The 19,417-nt window shown below is 45.6% G+C and overlaps 1 protein-coding gene across 6 annotated transcripts in view; it reads left to right on the plus strand.

The window, feature by feature from the left end:
* The window catches only part of LOC107993838 (MOXD1 homolog 2), a 141,017-nt gene that overhangs the window by 24,889 nt on the left and 96,711 nt on the right, over window positions 1-19,417 (plus strand). Inside the window, exon 2 of one of the 6 annotated variants that reach the window (XM_062082733.1) lies at window positions 17,356-17,422. The exons of 4 other annotated variants lie outside the window; for them this stretch is intronic. The gene's annotated coding sequence lies outside the window, so the exon portion shown is untranslated. Of the gene's footprint in view, window positions 1-4,429; window positions 4,657-17,355; window positions 17,423-19,417 lie in introns of those variants that run through there. One more of the 6 variants, XM_062082734.1, reaches the window with a different exon arrangement.

Raw genomic sequence — 19,417 nt, forward strand, 5'->3', positions numbered from 1 at the left:
CAACCATCTTGCTAATGATATTTTCAACAAATCTACGAGTTATCTTAAGCTGATTGCTCTTTAATAATTTCAATTAATCGTCCCGAACCTCGAAGCTTAATTAAATTCGACCCATCTTTTTCTTTACGATTTATTTAGCCTCCCCTCCCCTGAAAAATATATTTCTACAAGCAACGTTTCACGACGCTAATACGAGGCGACGCAGCTAGTGAATATTCGGCTTAACGCGAGTACGTGTAGCTACATCTAGCATGCTTATCGCTCGTTCCGCGGCGATTTTGTTTTTCGTTAGGCGGCCTTTTCTCGTCGTTGCCCCTTTACGACTCATTAGTAACCGACATCCCATTATATCCTGTCGTAAATAACGGCGCGCACGTTTTATAACCGAGCACGCACGCATCCCTAAGGCTAGCAGGCACGCGATCGGTTTCACGCACTTGGTTTTGGACCGCGGTTGCTACTCGTGCGAACGCAAAGCATCCCGAAGGAGAAGGATCCACGGGGTCAAGGTGGAAACGTTGCGAGCAAGGAGGCGTCGTGTTGGCGGGAGAAAGACGCAAATCGGCTTGTTGCCGATCTCTTGCGAGAGACCTGGTGTATATCGATCTCGATAAACTTCGCGGAGGCGCAGAGGATTAAGTTTCCTCGAGTTTTCGAAAGCGCGTTTTCAAAATACACGACGCCCTCGACGCCCGTTACGCAACGAGCGCGATATTATTAACGAGCCCCTGGTTGGTTTCGTGCCTCCGAAGCGGATCGTGGAGCGGTTCGATTTCAAGAGTGCTCGCGTAGGCGTGTTTATGATAATCCCGCGTATGATGGATCATCGTTAGTCGGCTTGCACGCGCGAGTAATCGTTATTACTCCCCCTCCACCTTCCCTCCCCGGATCGAAACGAAATATTCCTCTCCAACCGGTGTGCCCGTTTCGTGCTCGCTCCGGACCGAGTTTCGAATTTCGCCGCCGATATTTTCGGCCTCCCCCTCCCTCCCCTCCCCTCCACGTGGTGCGCTCTTCCTCCCGGGCGTTAAATTAAGTTAAATCTCGTTTAATCTCGGCTTTCTACGATTCCACGGAAACGTCCCGCCGTGGCCCGAATTTAGATAGAGCTAATCTAAATTCCCCGATCTCTAAGCTCCCCCCTAATCCCCAGCCCCGTGTATTCCAGCCCCACCCCCTCCGTCCTTCGTCATCTTTCGCAATTCCGCTCGAGTTGTTTTCCAGACCTGCTCCCATCGATCCCACCCCTCCAGTCAGATCCTTCAACCCCTTCCACCAAGCCGATCGTAAGCCCTCCGTGTCCGTGGATTCCTCGGTGTCGTCCAAGATGGGGAGTGGGGTGGATAAAGCGGATCTCAGGGAAGAAATTTACCACGTGCTCGCGAGATGTCTCGCGTGGGCGCGTCTATAATAAGCGATAAATCGTAGGAATAATTTCTCGCTCGCTGGTCGGGCGACGAGCGTAAAATTTCCACCCTCGCGCCGTTCGTAAGTATGCGCCGCGCGTGGGCGGTCGTGCGTTTCGTCCACGCTCTTGCGTTATAGCGCGGGAATGCACGCGCGCCAAGTGTCGACTCCCACGAGACGAGGCGTTGTCCGACACGCTCCGGGTCGTATCGAGGCTTCGTGACGGGGGAAAATTCGGGGGAAATTAATCTGTGGATAAAATAGCCAGGTTTCCGCGAATCCTGTCCAACGAATATGTCGATCTTGAATAAATATTTATTGTATTCGACGATCCTGCAATTCTGGTGAAAGAATCGTGATCTGATCGTACGCGAGGATAAGTCGTATTCTGAGGAATAATATGTAGGTCGGATATAATAGAAATGTCGAAACGGCAATGAGATGTTGAAGGAGAAAATTTCACGATTCTTTTATTATCCATTGTTGGAACGTGAATCTGTGATTGTTGTTGGAGAATCCTTTATTTATGTTGGATCTTATTTCCGATTAAATCATGAATCTTTGAAACGTGTTCAATCAAGAACCAAATTCATAGAAATTCATATCGGAATTCCGTTTTCTCTCGAGGATAAGTTAAAATTAATCCGATTTATCTCCGAGCATAGATTATCTATATTAACGTCAAATGTTAAAATAAGAAAATTCTATATTCCCGATTTATTCTCGAATAATTTCCCAATTGCTAATTACCCATTTTCAATCCAACTTCTCAGAAATAAATCTTCAGTAATAAAAACTTTCCTACGTTTATTTCCACGCAGAGGGGATCAATTCCTCTCAGCTTATTTTTACAATATCCACTCCTCTTCCTATCTCCTTGTCTTCGTCTCCAACCATTCGTATCCAACGATGAATCATCTCTTAAAAACGAAGCTTCGCGTAACAAAATTACAACATTCTCAATTTACTTTCGCGAAAGTTTGTCATTTTTTTTTTTACAACGCGTCTCGTTTCGTCCTCGGTTTTCCACTCTCTCGCGTCGAACACCCTCGACGCGCGTTGTGTGAACGATGGTGGGCGCGTCACCGGTAATTACTCTCCAAGTCGCGAAAGACTCTATCGGGCAAAGTGTAGAATTACTCGAGGGCAGAGGGGAGAAAGGCGCGCATAGGTGGAATTTATAATGAACGAAGGCGGGGAGGGACGCATTTGCATGTAGCCGGGATCAGGAAACGTGCTCGTATATACGTGTAAAAGTCGACGCCGATCCGTCTCACGTCGCCCGGACTACTTTTCCACTTTGCTCGGTTTATGAAAGGGTGGGGGGCAAGGAGGAAGTTGGAGCGGGGGTGAAAATAAGAAAAGCTGAAAGTTTAAGCCGGCTGCAATTTTCAGATCGTAATTAGGCCACTTTAGGGTAGTTTCTTTCGTTCGCCCGCCCGCTGACCTGTCCGTACTTTCGCGGTAGTTTTTCATCAGGGCACCGTAATACTTCTTGCTCGTTCTTGGAGAATGTCTCTGAAGGGTTGAAAAATTTCTTCATAGCCAGGACAAAGAGGGTCGCGAATGGGTGAGAATGTTATAACAAGGAGTAATCACGAATAGTTTAGAGGGGAGGGGAGGAGGGGGGCCTTGTAAAAGTTGTGCTGCCTCTCCTCGTTATTTTTTGAAATATCGCGCAAAAATTCGAGACGTACGTAAGGTGCTCGTATGAAACAAAATAGAAAATTTAAGTTGGGAGATGAGGTATTCGTATTTTTTCACGAGTCACGATATTTGAGGGAATAAGGCAAAAATCTTTATATAACCTTCATTTATTTAATCGTATTTAAGCATATCGATTAATTAAATCCAAGTTATATTAAATTTCTCATCTCTTACCCGCCCTTTCATCTTCATTATTAAAATCTGATTAAGATAAAATGTAATACGGCTCGATAAAAGGACGCTTTATCGGAAGATACGGAAATATTTGCAAAAATTCTTATTGCAAACAATTTAATTTTTCATTCATTTCAATCAAAGTGAAACGAAATTACCCGTAAAATACTTAGAAGAATTATCCCTTATATCTTCTATTTCTTTCTCCAAGATATTTGATCGCCTCTTCGACACATTGTTGCTAATAAAGTCGACGCGCTTCTAGATTCTAAATTTTAGATCCCCCACAGGTAAAATCGTCCCCTATAACGCGTCTGATCGCTCGTCGGTTGTTACCTCACCCCTCGGAAGGATTACACCCACGAATGCTGTTCAGTTATTGAACGTGCAGGTGAGGCGGTCGTTGAAGTTGAACGACGGTCGTAGAGACCTCTCAGGAAACCCACTCTGAAAGTTGGCAGGGCTGGTGATATTAGGGGTAGGAAGTGAAGTAGCCCTACGTTTCCTTCCTCATTACGTAGTAGCTACGCAGCGGGTACTTTGCGGTGGTTGATCTTCATTTAACGACCCATTCTTTTTTAATTAAACACCGTCCTCGTTTCGCGGATTGGCGATAATTAATGTGAATATCATGGAAGAATTCGAAGCGAACGAAATTATTCGCGCATAAGATAGATAATCGAGACTCGTTTTATTTGTTTTCGAATTATTATTACACGCATATATCTTATTTGAACTGTCTATAATTTTTATTATTTAATAATCGGATCAATTATCCGCGCATTAAACGAAGGAAGCAAAAGGATAACATTTTTTATTTACGATTTAATTTAAACAAATTTCATTCGCACAGAATAATCATCGACGCAGTTACTCGATAAACGAATAAAATTTAATTTTATTTCAAAGAAATTCGACAATATTATATCATTAAACCGTGTATTTCTTCGATTCACGTCCCGAGAAACGTATCATAATATTGATCGCGAAACACGACGCGACAGATTAACTCGGTAACAATAATAAACGCGCAACTTCTTCTCTCTCTCCGTTCGTTCCAAGTTCACAGTCTCGGTTTGTACACGGTCGTGAAAGCCGCTTTCGTTCGTTAACTACAGCGAAGCGTAACTCATAATTACAAGTACCACCGGCAGACACGCTCAACGAGGCTCCGTTCGCGGTCAATATATGCTAATGCGCGCCATTAATACGTACCTACGCGTGTACAGGCCTCCCTCCGTGGAAAACGAAGGGTGTAAATTGCGTAAGGCCCTTCTCGGTGCACGAGTCGGAGTGCGCTTGACCGATTAAAGCTAGACGGCTGTAATTGCGGTCGATACTTGCGGATGAAGGATGACATTAACGATGGTAACGATTATTTTTCTCTAGTATTCCCTTAAACCTTTCCAATTTTACTTCATCGTATATCGTTAAATGTATGCTATTTTTTGCTCTTTATCCTTTTTTAATCTTCCAAATTTGGAATGTGCGTAATAGATGTAATTTCTATTTTAGATTCATCCCTCGAATTATGGACGTTGGATTCGTGAATCGTTTTATTATTTCGGTTTATCTGTGCACAGGAAGGGAGGAGAGGGGGAATATCTATCTATTATAAATCTGTTTGATCGAATTATTGTTTCATCGGGGATTAATAATCAACGCCGAATTATTTACCGAATAATAAAATTAATGATACACGCGATTGTTTGCGCGACAACGATTGATGGAAATCAACGACGTATGGATCGACGTCCGTCTCATTATCATTATATCGAATAACTTCTCTCAAAGTACTCCCTCCATCCCCCTTTGACTTTTGCATTAAAACTTGGGGGAAGAAAGTTGGACAGTTTTAGGTCAATGAGCGGGGGGTGAAAGGCTAGATAAGTAAACGAAGCGGTTCGAGGAGGGAAGGGGAGGGGTTGCTCGACTTCTGACTCCTCGTTCCATCGACAGAGCGGCGGTTAATAAACTTCGATTATTTTTTGTCACGGGGGAGAGGGGGCGAACACGGAGGAGGGAGTGTATCGAGGCGATGAGTTTGCTATTTTCGATACCCGATAATGAGAGTTGCGGAGCGTGCACGTGCTCCTGCATATTTACCAGCCGCTTGCCGCTGGCAAACATTGTTTCGAAACCAATCTCGCGGCGTCAAACGAACACCAAACCGTTTAAAGAATCTGGATCGCGTTTATCCCCCAATCAACGTGATCAACGTGAACGTTCACCGCCTATATAAAAATCAATTCGCACTTGGAAATATCGAAAATCCATGCGTTTCGTTTCTCCCCCTCCCCCAATTTTTCTGGATTTCAACTTGCCGAGAGGTTGGAGGAAATACCTCGCGTTTCAATTTGTTTGCCGTACGAATCGGGAACCTCGCCCGTGTTACGAAATCGAGACAAGAGGGGAGACTCTCGATCGACTTAGACTGTCTAACGACGTAATTACGAGAATCTACGTTAATTACTGAAACTGTTTGCAAATACCTCTGACTCTATCGTACGTTCGAATATATTGTTTCGTCGGTCGATGAAAGCTCGAAGGCTCGGTAACTTCATGGCGGAATATCGGCCGTTTTTAGAATCTTGGATATATCTTGGTTTAACGTCTGATATCTCCTCGCGTCGAGTGTAATTTATGATTGATAAAACTAGAGATTGATTTTCGTAAAATCGTAACGAAGAATTTAAAAGAAAGGAAGAAAGAAGACGACAAGACTTAAAAGTTGAAAGTTTCTTACCGGCATCTATCTTAATTATAAGATAATTGAGACACGAAATATCATCTCGTCCGTCTCCCAGTCTCTTTGAGCTCCCACTCATGATCTCTATCCTCCTTCTCTAAGTAATTTAGCCAGAGATCCATTATAGATACCCCGATTATAAGCACACTCTAATAACGACAATTATGTCGTTTCTACCGGAATTCTGACCGCCTGCGGGGACCGCCACAAGGGGACGGTCGAACAATCCCTCCTTCCTTCGTTATCCACCGAAAATTCATCGAACCTTCCACCTTTCTCGCGCGAAATCTAGGATTCGCTTAATTCCTTATCCGCCGAACCTTCAAATCTGCTATTCCCTTCCAACGGAGAACTCGTTTCAAGTCCAAAGGGAACTCCGAGAACGATAATCGACTTTTCTTTTTCATCTTCCCCCATCTCCCGAAAGAAGACGAACTTTGCGTCTTTTTATACCCTATTTTACGGGTCAAACGAGAGAGAGAGAGAGAGAGAGACTGGGAGTTAATCTACGGGACAATCAACACTCGACGAGTATTCGTGAAAGGAGGCCTCGCACGCCTTTTCGATTCTAATTCGGTGGCCTCGTAAAAGCGGAGGCGAAGAAACGGGGATGTCAGGTCCCGCGTGTCAGGTTATTTAGGGAGGCGCATCCGCCTTCATCTCCTTCTGGAAACTCGTCTTTTTTTCTTCTTTTTCTTTCTTCCTTTTTTCCTCTATTTAACTTTACAACGCCACAATCGGGCCGTGGCCACGTACGGTTCGCCACATCAAACGGACGGGCGACCCTTTGAAGATGAAAAGCTCGCGTCGCGCAACAATTTAATCTTCACGGTAATAGCGAGGGGAGGGGCGCAGTTTACGGAAGTCCCGCGAGGTCCCCTTTCCTCGAGCAAAGGGGAAAAGAGATCTGAAGAGGGGGGCGATGGACGAGCACGATGGAGAACAAGTCGAGTTCCGGTGACCGTGCGGAGAACGAGCGGCGTAACTAACGAGGCGGAGAACAAACGAGCAAACGAACGCACCGTATCACATAATTAGGTGCGCCTACCGACGACGCACGTAACGATATAGAGCATACGAGGACGCATCCCGCCGCAGGATGACGTTTTCCGCGAGTGTTTTCCAACCGCGAGACTAGAAATTGCGATTAACACGGCGGAATCGCGATTTATTGGATCGAAACGGCGTAATTGAATCGAGGATAGATAACTTTTTTCTCGATTATTATTTCAAGATATTATATTTATCGGGAGGATAGGATAGGATCTTCGCACGTTGGCGCATTTTCCGTTTGAGAGCGATTGTCCGGTCGTGTTTCAACGAATGGTGAAACGAAAGCAAAGGGAATATAAAACGGATCGTTTCATTTTTTAACGACCAATCGGCATTGAACATGCTGATTTCACTTCGCTTCGTTTCAGGATCCTTCATCCTGAACCCCTGAAAGAACAACCCCTGCAGGAATTGTTAATTAACGTTGGACACAAGAGGGAAAGGTTTCGAGCTCTAACTCAATTAGTACGAGATATTAAACTTCTTCGTTTGCCGAACATTGCCGCGGTATTCCGGAATGTCAGGAAGGCAAGAAATCGAGCAGGCGGACTAGGTAATCCAATTAGCAGAGCCGCGAGGAGAAAGAAATACGACTAATATTTACATTGGATACGGAGAATAGGAGCTCTGTTAAGGAAGATCGATAGGTTCCGCAGGAGAGGTGGAGGAGGCACGTCCGCAGAGGCGCATCCACTCTCGCGCGACCCCATTTTCTCGGATTGATTGTGATCGTGGTTGCGGCATCGCCTCGTATCCTCCGTAATATCTCCGTAATTCGACTCGACACGTACGTGCTGTTTATTCGTCATTTGTTTTTTCCTTCCCTTCGAATCCTCGAAGGGAGGAAAAGGGAAGGAAGGAGGATGTCGCCGGGATCGCGGGAGGGCAGTAAGAAAAAAGTATAGAAAGAGGAGCGCGTCGAATGCTCTGTCCCGATCGAGAGGAGGCACAAGGTGGATCGGATTGATGACGGGTAATTTACGCGGCGAGAGATCCAGAGGAGAGAAGTAGAGGAGAGGGGAGAGGTTATGGAAGGTAAAAACGGACACGGTGTACTTCGTAAAGTCTCCTTTCCTTTAATGAAGGCACCAGCCGTTTCATTACGGACGAAATGAGAAATTTATTTCATTACACAAAGAACGGGGGCGACTTTTGTTACTTTAAACGCGAATCCCCGCGAGTGTGTTGGTGTTTCATTATGCCCGGGGAATGAAAGCTCTTTGCCAGTTAATATCGTGCTCTCTAATACCCGATCGTTTTACGAAGCCTTTGTTCCCGTTATTTTCTCAAACCTGTGCCCCTTCTCTCCCGTCCGCGCGACAAAAATCCAAGCGATTCCCTCCCCTCCCCGTTATTCTTCATTATTCATCGAGTTTACGGAATATCGATACTATAATTTCAACGAGTATCAAACAAGGAGCAAGTATAACCGACGACGCGGCAATTCTCAACCCGTTCCCCGCCAACTTCCATGAATTTACGTCCCCGCAGGACGTAACGATGGGACCGATAAGGCGTTTTCGCCCGGTTATATATCGCGCGTCATAATTCAACCTATCGAGCCGACGAGCTATGGTGCACGCTCGGCACCGGTTGCGTTCGATCGATCGGGGCAAAGGTCGAAAAAAAAAGGATGGACGCGGGCCAGATCGTATCCACCGTGGACACAGGTATCACCGGATAGGATAGGTGCGTAGAACGCGGTGTCCGTGCGGACGTCGATGAGCGAACGATTAATTACCTCCCTTTAATTGGCCGTTTAATTAAGAGTCGCGGCGAGAGGCAAGCATCGCCGTTCACGCTGATATTCGTCACCCCCCCTCCACCGAATATTTGCCGGGAGATCGGCCTGATTCCATCGCTGATGACGACAGGAGAATTCGGTTAATCGAGCGCGTTGACGCGTCGTTCTTTTTGCTTGCTTGATGCACGCAGACGTTCCGAATCCGTTACCTTCGGGTGGACGAGCGAGAGAAGCGTGGTAGTCTCGAGGATTAATCCGTGAAAATGTGTTTTCGTTCGATTGTCCCCGCGATTCGGCCGCGGTTGGGCGAAACCGCTTTGAAACGCGAGTTTCATATACATGGGTATGTTATATACACGTTCCCTTGGGAATCAAAGGTCTATTGATTTTCCCTTCGTTTCATGCCACTTTTTTCCCTCCCCCTCTCTCTTCCGCGTTGCATTGCGCGGAAATTGTAACGTCGTTCCATTCGATATCCAGCGCGCGTCATCGTCATCCGGCTAATCCGTGCCAGCCGTTTTTCTCCGTATCTCTGTCTCTCTCTCTCGGTTGATCCTGGAGGGGGATCGTTATTAATTTCCGCGGAGAGGCCTCAAGATAGTTTTCGTGCTCGAAACAAAGCGTTTACACGCTCTCGATGTGTAACGCGGCTGATGAAAAGCTACCCTTCCTCCCCTCCCCAATTGACAGTTGCTCGAGGTGGCGCGACGAAGTGAGCACGGTTCAACCAACCGACGTTTGCTTCGATTAATTGCAATCGCCTATTCTTCGCGTAGAATCGCGTTGGACGAATAATGCAACTGTTTTCCTCCGTCCCTGCATTCTCGATTCGTTCCTTCACACCACAAATCTTTAACAGTTTTTATTTCTCAAATCCCATCTTTTATAATCTTCAAGATTCGAAGATACTTCTTGCACTTCTCTCGGAAGATTTCACACGTGAACTCGGCTCGATCGATGATTATAAGCCAGCGTGTTGCGTATGTGTTGGTCAAATTCGAACGTTGGGCTGGTGTCCCTGATCCCGCTCCACCACCCGCAGAATCTTTTTCGAATCCTCCCGTAATTCACTTGGCAAAAGCACCCCTCCCTCTTCCTTTCCGGTTTCCTACTCCAACATTTTTCCACCAGAGTTGCCACGCTTATACCTTCTCTTTATGATTTCCCTCTTTACACCATTCCTTCTTTCTCTCTCTCTCTCTCTTCTCGTTGATCTTGTCCTTTATCCTTGCTCATTTTTTTGCCGAATATGCCCCGATACCGAGGCAAATTTATACGAAACGGCGCGTAATTACTGGCGCGCGTCTCTATCTCCCTTTTTATCCCTTTGCACCGGTTCCGGGAGGGGATCGAAATTAAAACGGGGCGCATGCGTGTGCACCAGCTCTGTGTGTGGTGACCTCATTTAAGTGATTAAATTGTAAACGCCCGTTTCTCGGACCCGTGACACCGTCGGATCGCGGTCATTTTCGGTGATTAAAAGGGCGACCAATTTTTTGATTCATTAGATAATTAAACCCGCGCACGATTGCGCCCCTTCGATATCGGATAAAATACGGGATAATTGTGTAAGAAGAATCCGTGGAAAAACTGATAGATAGCGTGGTATAGGGTTAATTACAAATAGCCATTCGATCAAACTTTGAAACAAATCTCATTCTTGCTTAGATGCAAAATCACCTTAGATGAAAAAAGGAAAAATCTTTAATAATTTCTTTAGGCAAATAATTTTATCGAAACGAGTGTAAAAATACTCCGTATCAAAGTTTGATTATCTATTTTCGAATTCACCTCGTGTGCAGACGTGGGTTGTAGGTAGCGTGGGTAATCGGCACGGTAAATAGTTCCCACTCGCCTCTCGGTCGAAGGTTGCATATTGATAAAACCGTAAGCGGACATTCCAGCGTAAATTGATGCCCGGCGGACTCTTGTGTGTGGAATGGATTGGTCCATTGCGTGTCTCGGCATGTATAGAACGTACGGAGGTCGCCATGGGCTGGCACAGAGGTCAGGAACGCTCTCCGATCCCGGTTCTCGTCCTCGAAAGATAGATAGATTTGCGAATCTCGTTGCGCGTCTCTTTATTCTATCGTCCACGTCCATCGTTTGTCTGGTAGAGAGAGAAAGTTTGAGATTCTTATTTGATACGAACGATCTCCCCGTATTTGTTAACATTTCGTTCTATTTCTCGTTTCTTCCTTGTCCGAAAATATCGAATCGATTTCAAATCTCTCGGAATATTTTCTAAAATGATCGAAAGCATACCGACTCGATATGTTAATAGTGCGGAGATTGCTCAAAAAATCGGGATATATTTTGCGCACGTAGCAAGTTAATATTCCTCGGGAAATACGTACCGGCAAATATCGATAAAACTGTAAACCCTCTTACAATTTATCTTTCTCCGCGCGAATACTTCTATCCATCCGTCCATTACGATATGTTCCTACGATATAATAAAAATATAATAAAAAGCAAGGGGGAAAAGAGAAAAAAGGAAAGAAATAGATAAAGTGGAAAAAAGAGACCGTTAGACTACGATAAAACTTATCCACGTACGCATAGATACTCTCGCGTGCAATATTCAAACACAGCTGTCTATCCGTCTTGGAATACCAGGGTTCGGAAACCCCTTCGAACAACAGCCTGCAATCTTGCCTCGCTCGGGGAACGCTCTCGATAGGGATGGAACGAGCAAACACGAGGACAATTCCGTAGCTACCGCAGAACCGGCGTTAATATCCGCGTCCCTGCGCGAGATTATCAAAATGATACATCCTTCCCTCGCCTACGGTGAGCCACGCGGATGCGGCGGAGGCACGTAACGCACAAGGCCCCGGGTCTCGATTGCTCTCGCGTGTTTCCTCCTATACGTAACCGGTACCCATGTGTACTTTGCGCGGAAGGCGCGACGTCGGCCGAAACCGGTAGAAATTCGCACCGAGCTCGAGACGCGGGTAAGTAGCGATGGGAATGAACCGCGAGTAGGTTCGAGAAAAATGAATGATGATGACAAACGGGAAATTAGACGAGAGACGGAAAAGAGGAGATTAATTTTCGTGAAGTTTTATATTTTTGGATATTCTAGATATTCTCGCGATAATTGAGATTTCCAAGTTGAAGAAGAAGATTGCGAGTCTACTGGAATAAATACTTATTTAACAAAGCTTATCAACCGTCAAGGGAATTGGATTGAAATTTACTACGAGTCGTTTCACGAACTCGCTCCTGTCGCTAGCGGAGCGGAGGGGGAAGACACCGGCGATCCCTGTCTTCGTTCGAGGTCGTGCATTTACACAGGCTGGGTCATCCACGGTCTCCACGGTACCGTTACTCCGGTACGAAGCATAAATATTCTCAGAGCAGTTATCCCGCAGCATCCTCAACCTTCTCCTCCCTCCATGCCCCGCATACGTACGTACACCGTTGGATCGGCCTGTATTCTGTCCCACGTTCGTCGTTGCATTATTTTTCCGCGCCACGCCGTTGTAAGCGCGCATGCAAAAGCGGCAGAACCGGGGACCGGTAACGTCGGTCACGTATACACCACGTCCCCCCTTCCCCCGTGTGTCCAGCGGCTCGAGCCACGGCATGCATAAGTCAGAAATCGTGGCACGGGACGACGACGACGACGGCAACAACAACAACGCCCTCTCAACCCCGTGTATCGTTCTCTCGCGTGATAACTAACTCACCTGACCGGCTGCGTATCAAAGATGCTTCCGCTCGCCTCGCTATCCCACCCGCTAAGATCCGCGCGAGCATTGTTTATGGATGAGATCGATCGATCTCTCGCTCCCTCGAATATTATTCCACGGACATTTGTTCCCGGGGAAAGAGGGTGGTTGTTGTGATGCGCGTGCATGTGTCATCCATCGCGACGTTTTACGTTTTTATTGACAGCCTACGTCTGTTTGCTTGAAAAATATATATAAATATCGCGTACTAGGAGAGGGAGGAGGGGGCAGAGGAATGGTGTTTTTATTATAATGCGTGGAACGATGATAATACCATTGTGGAGAGAGGGAATAGTAATATTGTTATTCGCGGAATGGTGAAAGGGTCGAAACAAAATACAAAGTCCAGACTCAACAGTGGAAAAACTCTTTCTCTCCCTCTTTTTTTCCTGCATGTACATTCTCCTTTTGTTCTCTCTTCTCTCTCTCTCTCTCTCTCTTTTTTTGCGTTTATTGTTTTTACTCGCACATTTTCTGCAACAACGTTGCGCAACATTGCGTTTTCGCAAACGCAGTCAGATTTCGTGCCGTTTTCTTTTCGCGGGAATATCGAATTTCCCCTCCCCTCCCGCATTGTCTCATCTGGAAATTGAATCCCCCCGATGGTGATCTCTTTTGGCGCAATTTATATCGGCTTCGCTCGAGTGGAAACGCCACTCTCCGTGCACAGCTCCTCCCCCGCCTCCTTCGTGGCAACTTTATAATGAGATTTCGCGAGTAGGTCCCCTGGATCGTTTTCTTCCTCGAAAACGGTTAATTCGTCTTCGACGATCCGGAGAAAAGATCGTTGATAAAAACGATATACCGCTATCAGGACGCTTATTACGCGCGTTTACGTTACTCTCTTCCCCCTCCCGAGGAGAAGGGAATGTCAACGACAGAAAGAACCGAAAAGAACGATTGAATCGTGATCTCGTAAGATAATATTCTATGCGATACGTGTGATCGATTAGTTGAAATTAGTTGAAATTTCGTCTAGATGTAGTTTCTTCTTCCACGAAAGATAAAGAAGATGACGAAATTGCAAGGATCGATTTCAAATAACGATCGAAATCATTGAAAATTTACGCGTAATCCACAAAAATCCACAAGTACACGTGCGATATAAACTACGCGCTCGAGACAAAGTACACGTTATAACGTTTTGAAAGATTTATTTCATTTTCTGTAACCGCGTTGATCGAAACTTGCATAAATTTACCCGCGAGGAACGAAATTATCGTTAATTCTGATAAAACGAATTGATCGAACTTGCGAAAGATCTTTTGACAGAGTTTTCATTCAACCTCCCCCTCCGTACGATTAATAATAATCCCATTAATTTCTATTTTCCTCCCTCGGGAAAAGCAATTGCCAGGCCGCTCTAAACCTCTCCAACGTAACGTCGAAGTTAATATCGCGACTCGTTATTATGCAAACGGGGAACGATCGGGGCAAATTACAATGCGGGGCGAAAGAGTATATACATCGAAAAGTGAAACGTTAACCGTGATCGAACGTCGTTCGACATTTGCTATCGCAATAACCTAGAGCGTTGAGTAAACGAGGAACGATAAATTGGTGTGTGTGCGTGTGTGTGAGAGAGAGAGAACGGTCAGCGATACGCAAACAGGGAGGTTATTATCGTGCTACTGACAGTAGGCTTAAGACTTAATCGGCCGTTGCGATCGCGTGCTTCTAATTTCACGCTCGCCATCCCCGGTTGGCCTCCGGTTCAACATCCAGCTAATCGAATCTTTGAAGCCCTCGTAATCACCGTTTCAAGACCGAAACCGTTCACACGCCTTTCGTGTAAAATGTACACTGACCCAAATTCCGATTTCCTCAACTTTTATTCCTCCCTCCCCCTTCTCCCTACCGATTTCCCGTTTTCCTTACTTACTTTTTTTCTCCTTTTTATTTTCGCTTAGAGGGAGACGAGTTTTTCTCTTGAATCGAGCGGGGGAAAGAAAGAACGGTGCGTTTACTCGCGTTAACGCGTTAACCCGTGTCATGTGTCGTCCCCGTGAATGTCCGCGCTTAGAGGAAATTAGAGGGAAACTTAGGATGCGCGTGTGCATCCATTTTCCAGCGGGAGCTTTACAACCAGACGCTTGACATTTCCCATCCGTCTTCCGATACTCGCACACGCCAGGAACTACCATTACGGCTTCGCGCTTACTCGCGAGTTTTATGATATAGTTACTCCTCTAATAACGATGGCGGTTGGTATCTCTCCCTCCTTTTCTGCCTCGGCCAGGAAAATTACGTCTTAACCAGCCACTCGTCTTCAAGAGAGAAGATGAGATGCAAGCCGAGGGTGTGAGAATCGAGGATCGATAGAGAGAGAGAGAGAGGGGGGGAGAACGAGTGTATGACACCGGCCTATTGTGCGCGGTCGAATGACATTAGGGATATTATACCCGCATCTCGTGAATGCCTCCTCACTTTGGACTCGAGATATATTCTCGTCTTACTGCACTTTGTCTTCCAACACCGTATTAATTAAGGCTCGAAGTTGGTGAAGGGTGAGCCTCCTCGACGACGTTTACACGTTCTCTTCCCATTCATTACGCGAAATCGTTGCAGTTTATCTTTCGTTCTTTCCCTCAATGAAGCCGGATAGCGCGCTTTCGTACGTTTTTCGTGGGAGAGCCGACTGTCACGGTCGAGTGCGTTTAAAACGAAGGTAAAACGAGGGGAGAGAGAGGAAATCACGCGATATTCTTTCACTCGCGAAATTATATCTCGGTTGCATTTCTGTGCGAACATCCGGCCCGAAAGGTGAACAACACGACGACGAGCGGTGGTGACATTGGCATCGTCGTGTCGACCCACCCTTCTCGTTTTCGCGCTTTCGAGAGGGGAACGTCAGTGGGACGGTAGGGGGACGACGGTTCCTGTGGCCAATTATGAAATGTCTCGGTGCCTTGTTTCTACCCTCTCATTCTTCCATCCCCTCTTCTCCTCAATCAATTAATGCGTTTCTAATTTCTTCTTTCTAATTCCGCTACTTTCCATCCCAAATCTCTCGCGGATTCTTTGCCATAGGCAATCGTGTTTCTCTAATCGAGTTCTGTCAAATTTGTGCAACGATCTTTCACGGAACAAATTGCGAAGGCTTTTTTTTTCTTTTTACAATCGCGAATTTTTCCACAAAATTTTCCTTTTCTCCGCTTCCCAATTTTTTTTGTAAAGGGAGGACGATTTCTTTTTTGATTAAACGTTACATGTTAATTCTCCTCTTCTACTTTTGTCCCGTTTCTCGATTTCATCCGGGTCTTCGTTCCCGTCTGCCACCATATATTTCCGCTTTTCCTTCTCCAATGAGAGATTCTCTCATCCAGCGTGAAAATGCGCTGGTCTCTCGTTACACTCGAACCGTGCCCGTATTTATTTTGGCCCCCTCTCGAAGCGGTATCACGTTTTACCGATTTCACGAGTGGCTGTTGGTGTAATAGTTTACTATTACCGAATGATGAACGCGGGAGAAGAAGGAGGGGAAGGAAGCGAGAGAGGGTTCGATTTTTTTTCTTTTTTTTCCCCCCCTCTCCCTCGATAGGATCGACGTGATAGCTTCGAGTATCAATCCTTGAGTTATTTTCCGGTTGAAAAGTTTTCTCGTTTACAGAGTGTCCTAATTTGATCCCCGCGTTTCACCGACGCGACGCACGATCTCGTCGATCGTTAAACGGCGTCCAGGGCTTTTCGATGAATGTTTCCATCCTGTATTTCCTCCCACATATCGCGCGATATCGATATGGAATTACGAAACGTGATTATAAACATAATCAATTTTACTTCCTAATTATTCAAGTGAAATTTTCACGCTTGAAAATTTTTCTTCACCTTCTTGCCCGAAATACGCCAATTCGACCGATGAGACGTTTCTTTCGAAATCGTGCATCGCCTAAAAAACAAAAAAAAGGAAAAGATGTGGTTCTCGTTCTATCCCATCCCGTCTCGGGCGAAAAGTTGGTTGGAACAATGTCCGGTTCCGGTTGAAAAGGTGACTTAATAAGCGTTTTCCACGCGATTATCTTCCGGCGAGAGCCGCGCCGGTTAACGCGTGTAATACGCGTGTCGACGACGCCGCCGCCACTAATTTAGTCCGTGTTCCGCGCTGGGTGAAAGGTATGGCGGGTATGTGTATTAGAAACGTGAATAGAGGTGCAACGTGTAGGAGAATTGTTGGGAAAGTGCATGACGTGGGGGAGGGGGTAGTTTCGGGATAGAATAGAAGCGAGCTCAAACATGTTTGATATTAACTTCATTTAGCCGAACACAGTCGAACAATTTTGTCAGTTTGCCGGGCATAGTGTGTAAGCAAGTATCGCGGGAAATGATGCATTAATTAGCCACCGCGTATAACGCGGAAAATTGTTTCCGGCTCATTTTCCGAGCCGAACTTTTCAACGGGACTTTGTATCTCCAGTTTTTTTCCCCCCTCTTCCCCCTTTCCTCTGCCCACTTTTAATCACGATACACAATGATGAAACCACGGGGCAAGAACTTATTTTAATTCGACGTGGGTAATTGTTCGTCTCGTTCAGTAGTAGGCGGGTAGTTGAAAAATTGACGGTGAATTTAAAGGGGGAGGAGGGAGATATTATATTTTTAAATTATTACATACGAGATATTAATTATGATAATCTATCGAAAGTTTCTCGCCTCTCGTTAAAGCGTTATAAGAATGCAAGTGCAAAACGGTGGGCGAGCGACGAAAATATTTATTCCATTTCAAGAAGAACAATCCAATATGAATCCGGATGAAACCTAATGAAATACCGTTCTTTCTGTTGCAGGTAAGCATATCTCCATAACATATTCGATCTGTTACTTTTCAAGGAAGGAAGCAAGCAAGCACTGTTGGTGAGTTAAATCTATACAATCTCGTTAATGAATACCTGAGCTAAGGAAGAATTTCATCGCCGTCCTCGCGATAACGCGACACTTCTTCTTATCCCCCCGTAATTTTTCCTGTTTTAATATTTTAATTCCTCGCAGGAATTCCGATGGAAACGTGTTTCGAATATCTCGGAGGTCTTAAATGTCTGCAAATTCATTGCGAAAGCTGCGGATCTATCGCGTAGTTGGGATATTTCGTGCTTCGGACGAGACTCGAATATCTTCATTCCTCTCTCTCTCTCCCCTCTCCTTCTCTCTCTCTCTCTCTCTCTCTCTCTCTCTCCCCTCTCCTTCTCTCTCTCTCTCTCTCTCCTTTTGTACCGCTGCGTCGCCTAACGAAAACAGAGAGAGAAAGAGAGTGCGTATTTTCAAAGTGGAACTGGCGAAAAGAATTCCTGTTTACATCCATTTGTCGATAAAATTCATCCCATTGTACCATCCCGAAACCGAGTTACGTACCTAATGGAGTCCGTCTAAATGATATTTCCCTTCCTGTTTACGAAAAAAAAAAAGAAAAAAAAGAAATAGAAGAAGAAGAGAAACAAAGGTCCCTTTAAAAAAACGTTTATAATCCGAGAGACCGGGACACAAGTACCGTTTATGCCTTGAAAAACGATGCGACGTCCGGGTTAACCAATTTCATCCTCGGAGATCTAATTTCCTGCCGTCAAGATGCGTTACACGGGGACATCCGTGTTTCCTCTTTATAATACGGCTCGTTTCCCCCGCGTTGTAAACGCGTCACCCGGAATCGCGTCCCCGTTGTAAATCTCGCCGCATTCTTGCACCGGGACTGCATCCCGCGCCCGACCAATTTAAAGCGCGATTACCCCCTCCCCCTCTGAATATTTTCATCCGTGAAAACCATCGGATGATACAACTTTGTGCGAAACGACGAGATGAGTATGGCGTGGACGTTTGATCATCTTCCCTCGATCTTTCGCATTCTCCTTACAAAATCGTCTTGGAACACCTCTTTCATTTTTTTTAATTTCGAAACATGATTGAGAATGACGTTGAGAAACAACTTTGTTTCTTTGGACGAGATGAGATTCCAAGGTAAGGTTGGCACGATTACATCTTTATAAATAAATTTCCAAAGAACGATTTCCAGGAAGGAGGCAATAGCAATGACGAAACGAGAAAGATGTTTGAACATGAAAACATTCATAAACACTTCTCGGTCTCACGTTCGTAAAATTGTCATCGCGCATACACGTGATCCCCGATAAGGGAATTTACGATACGACGCGACAAGATTGAAACAGCGGGATTTTCAAATATTAACGTGGCTCGTGCGATTAGAGGATAGATTGGAGGATATCCCCGGATTCTCTAGCCATTCAACCGTAGTAACGTCACGAGCCGAGCCACGCCGCCATTAACATGCCATTACGGTTCATTAATGATAATCGGCATCGTTTCCTTTGAGAAGTCCCGAAGGCATCTCCTCGAAGCAAAGGCAACGAGAATAATCGGTGTAAATTCGCGCTTGCCATCTCGGTGATTAGCTTTCGCGTCTCCTTCGACGATTATCCCTCTATACGGTTCCAAATGCGAATACGTTTTGTAGCTCGAAGCGATCAGAATCGAGGCATGGCCTTCCCTCCCTTCTCTCTCTCTCTCGTTCTCCTTTCGAAAAAATAAAATAAAATAAAACACGACAGCGCAATACGAGGGAAACCAAATTGAATATTTAAATGGGGGGTTCGAGAGTTACACGTGTGCGTTTCGCGTTCCAGTAATTTCACGTCCGGATACGCGATTAAAGTCTGGCCGTGTGCATTTAATACACCGACATCGATCCTGTCTCGGGACCAAAGTTATATTCGCCACGCCCTGCGCGATACTCGCGTGTAACACTTTCTTCTCATTTGTTAATGACGTTGGACTTGGCCGCAATTCGAATCTCTCCTTTTCACTGTCATCCGCCGGTTCCCCGAGGAAATGTGGATCGAG

Source organism: Apis cerana, linkage group LG12, assembly GCF_029169275.1.
Source record: "Apis cerana isolate GH-2021 linkage group LG12, AcerK_1.0, whole genome shotgun sequence".
Taxonomy (NCBI): domain Eukaryota; kingdom Metazoa; phylum Arthropoda; class Insecta; order Hymenoptera; family Apidae; genus Apis; species Apis cerana.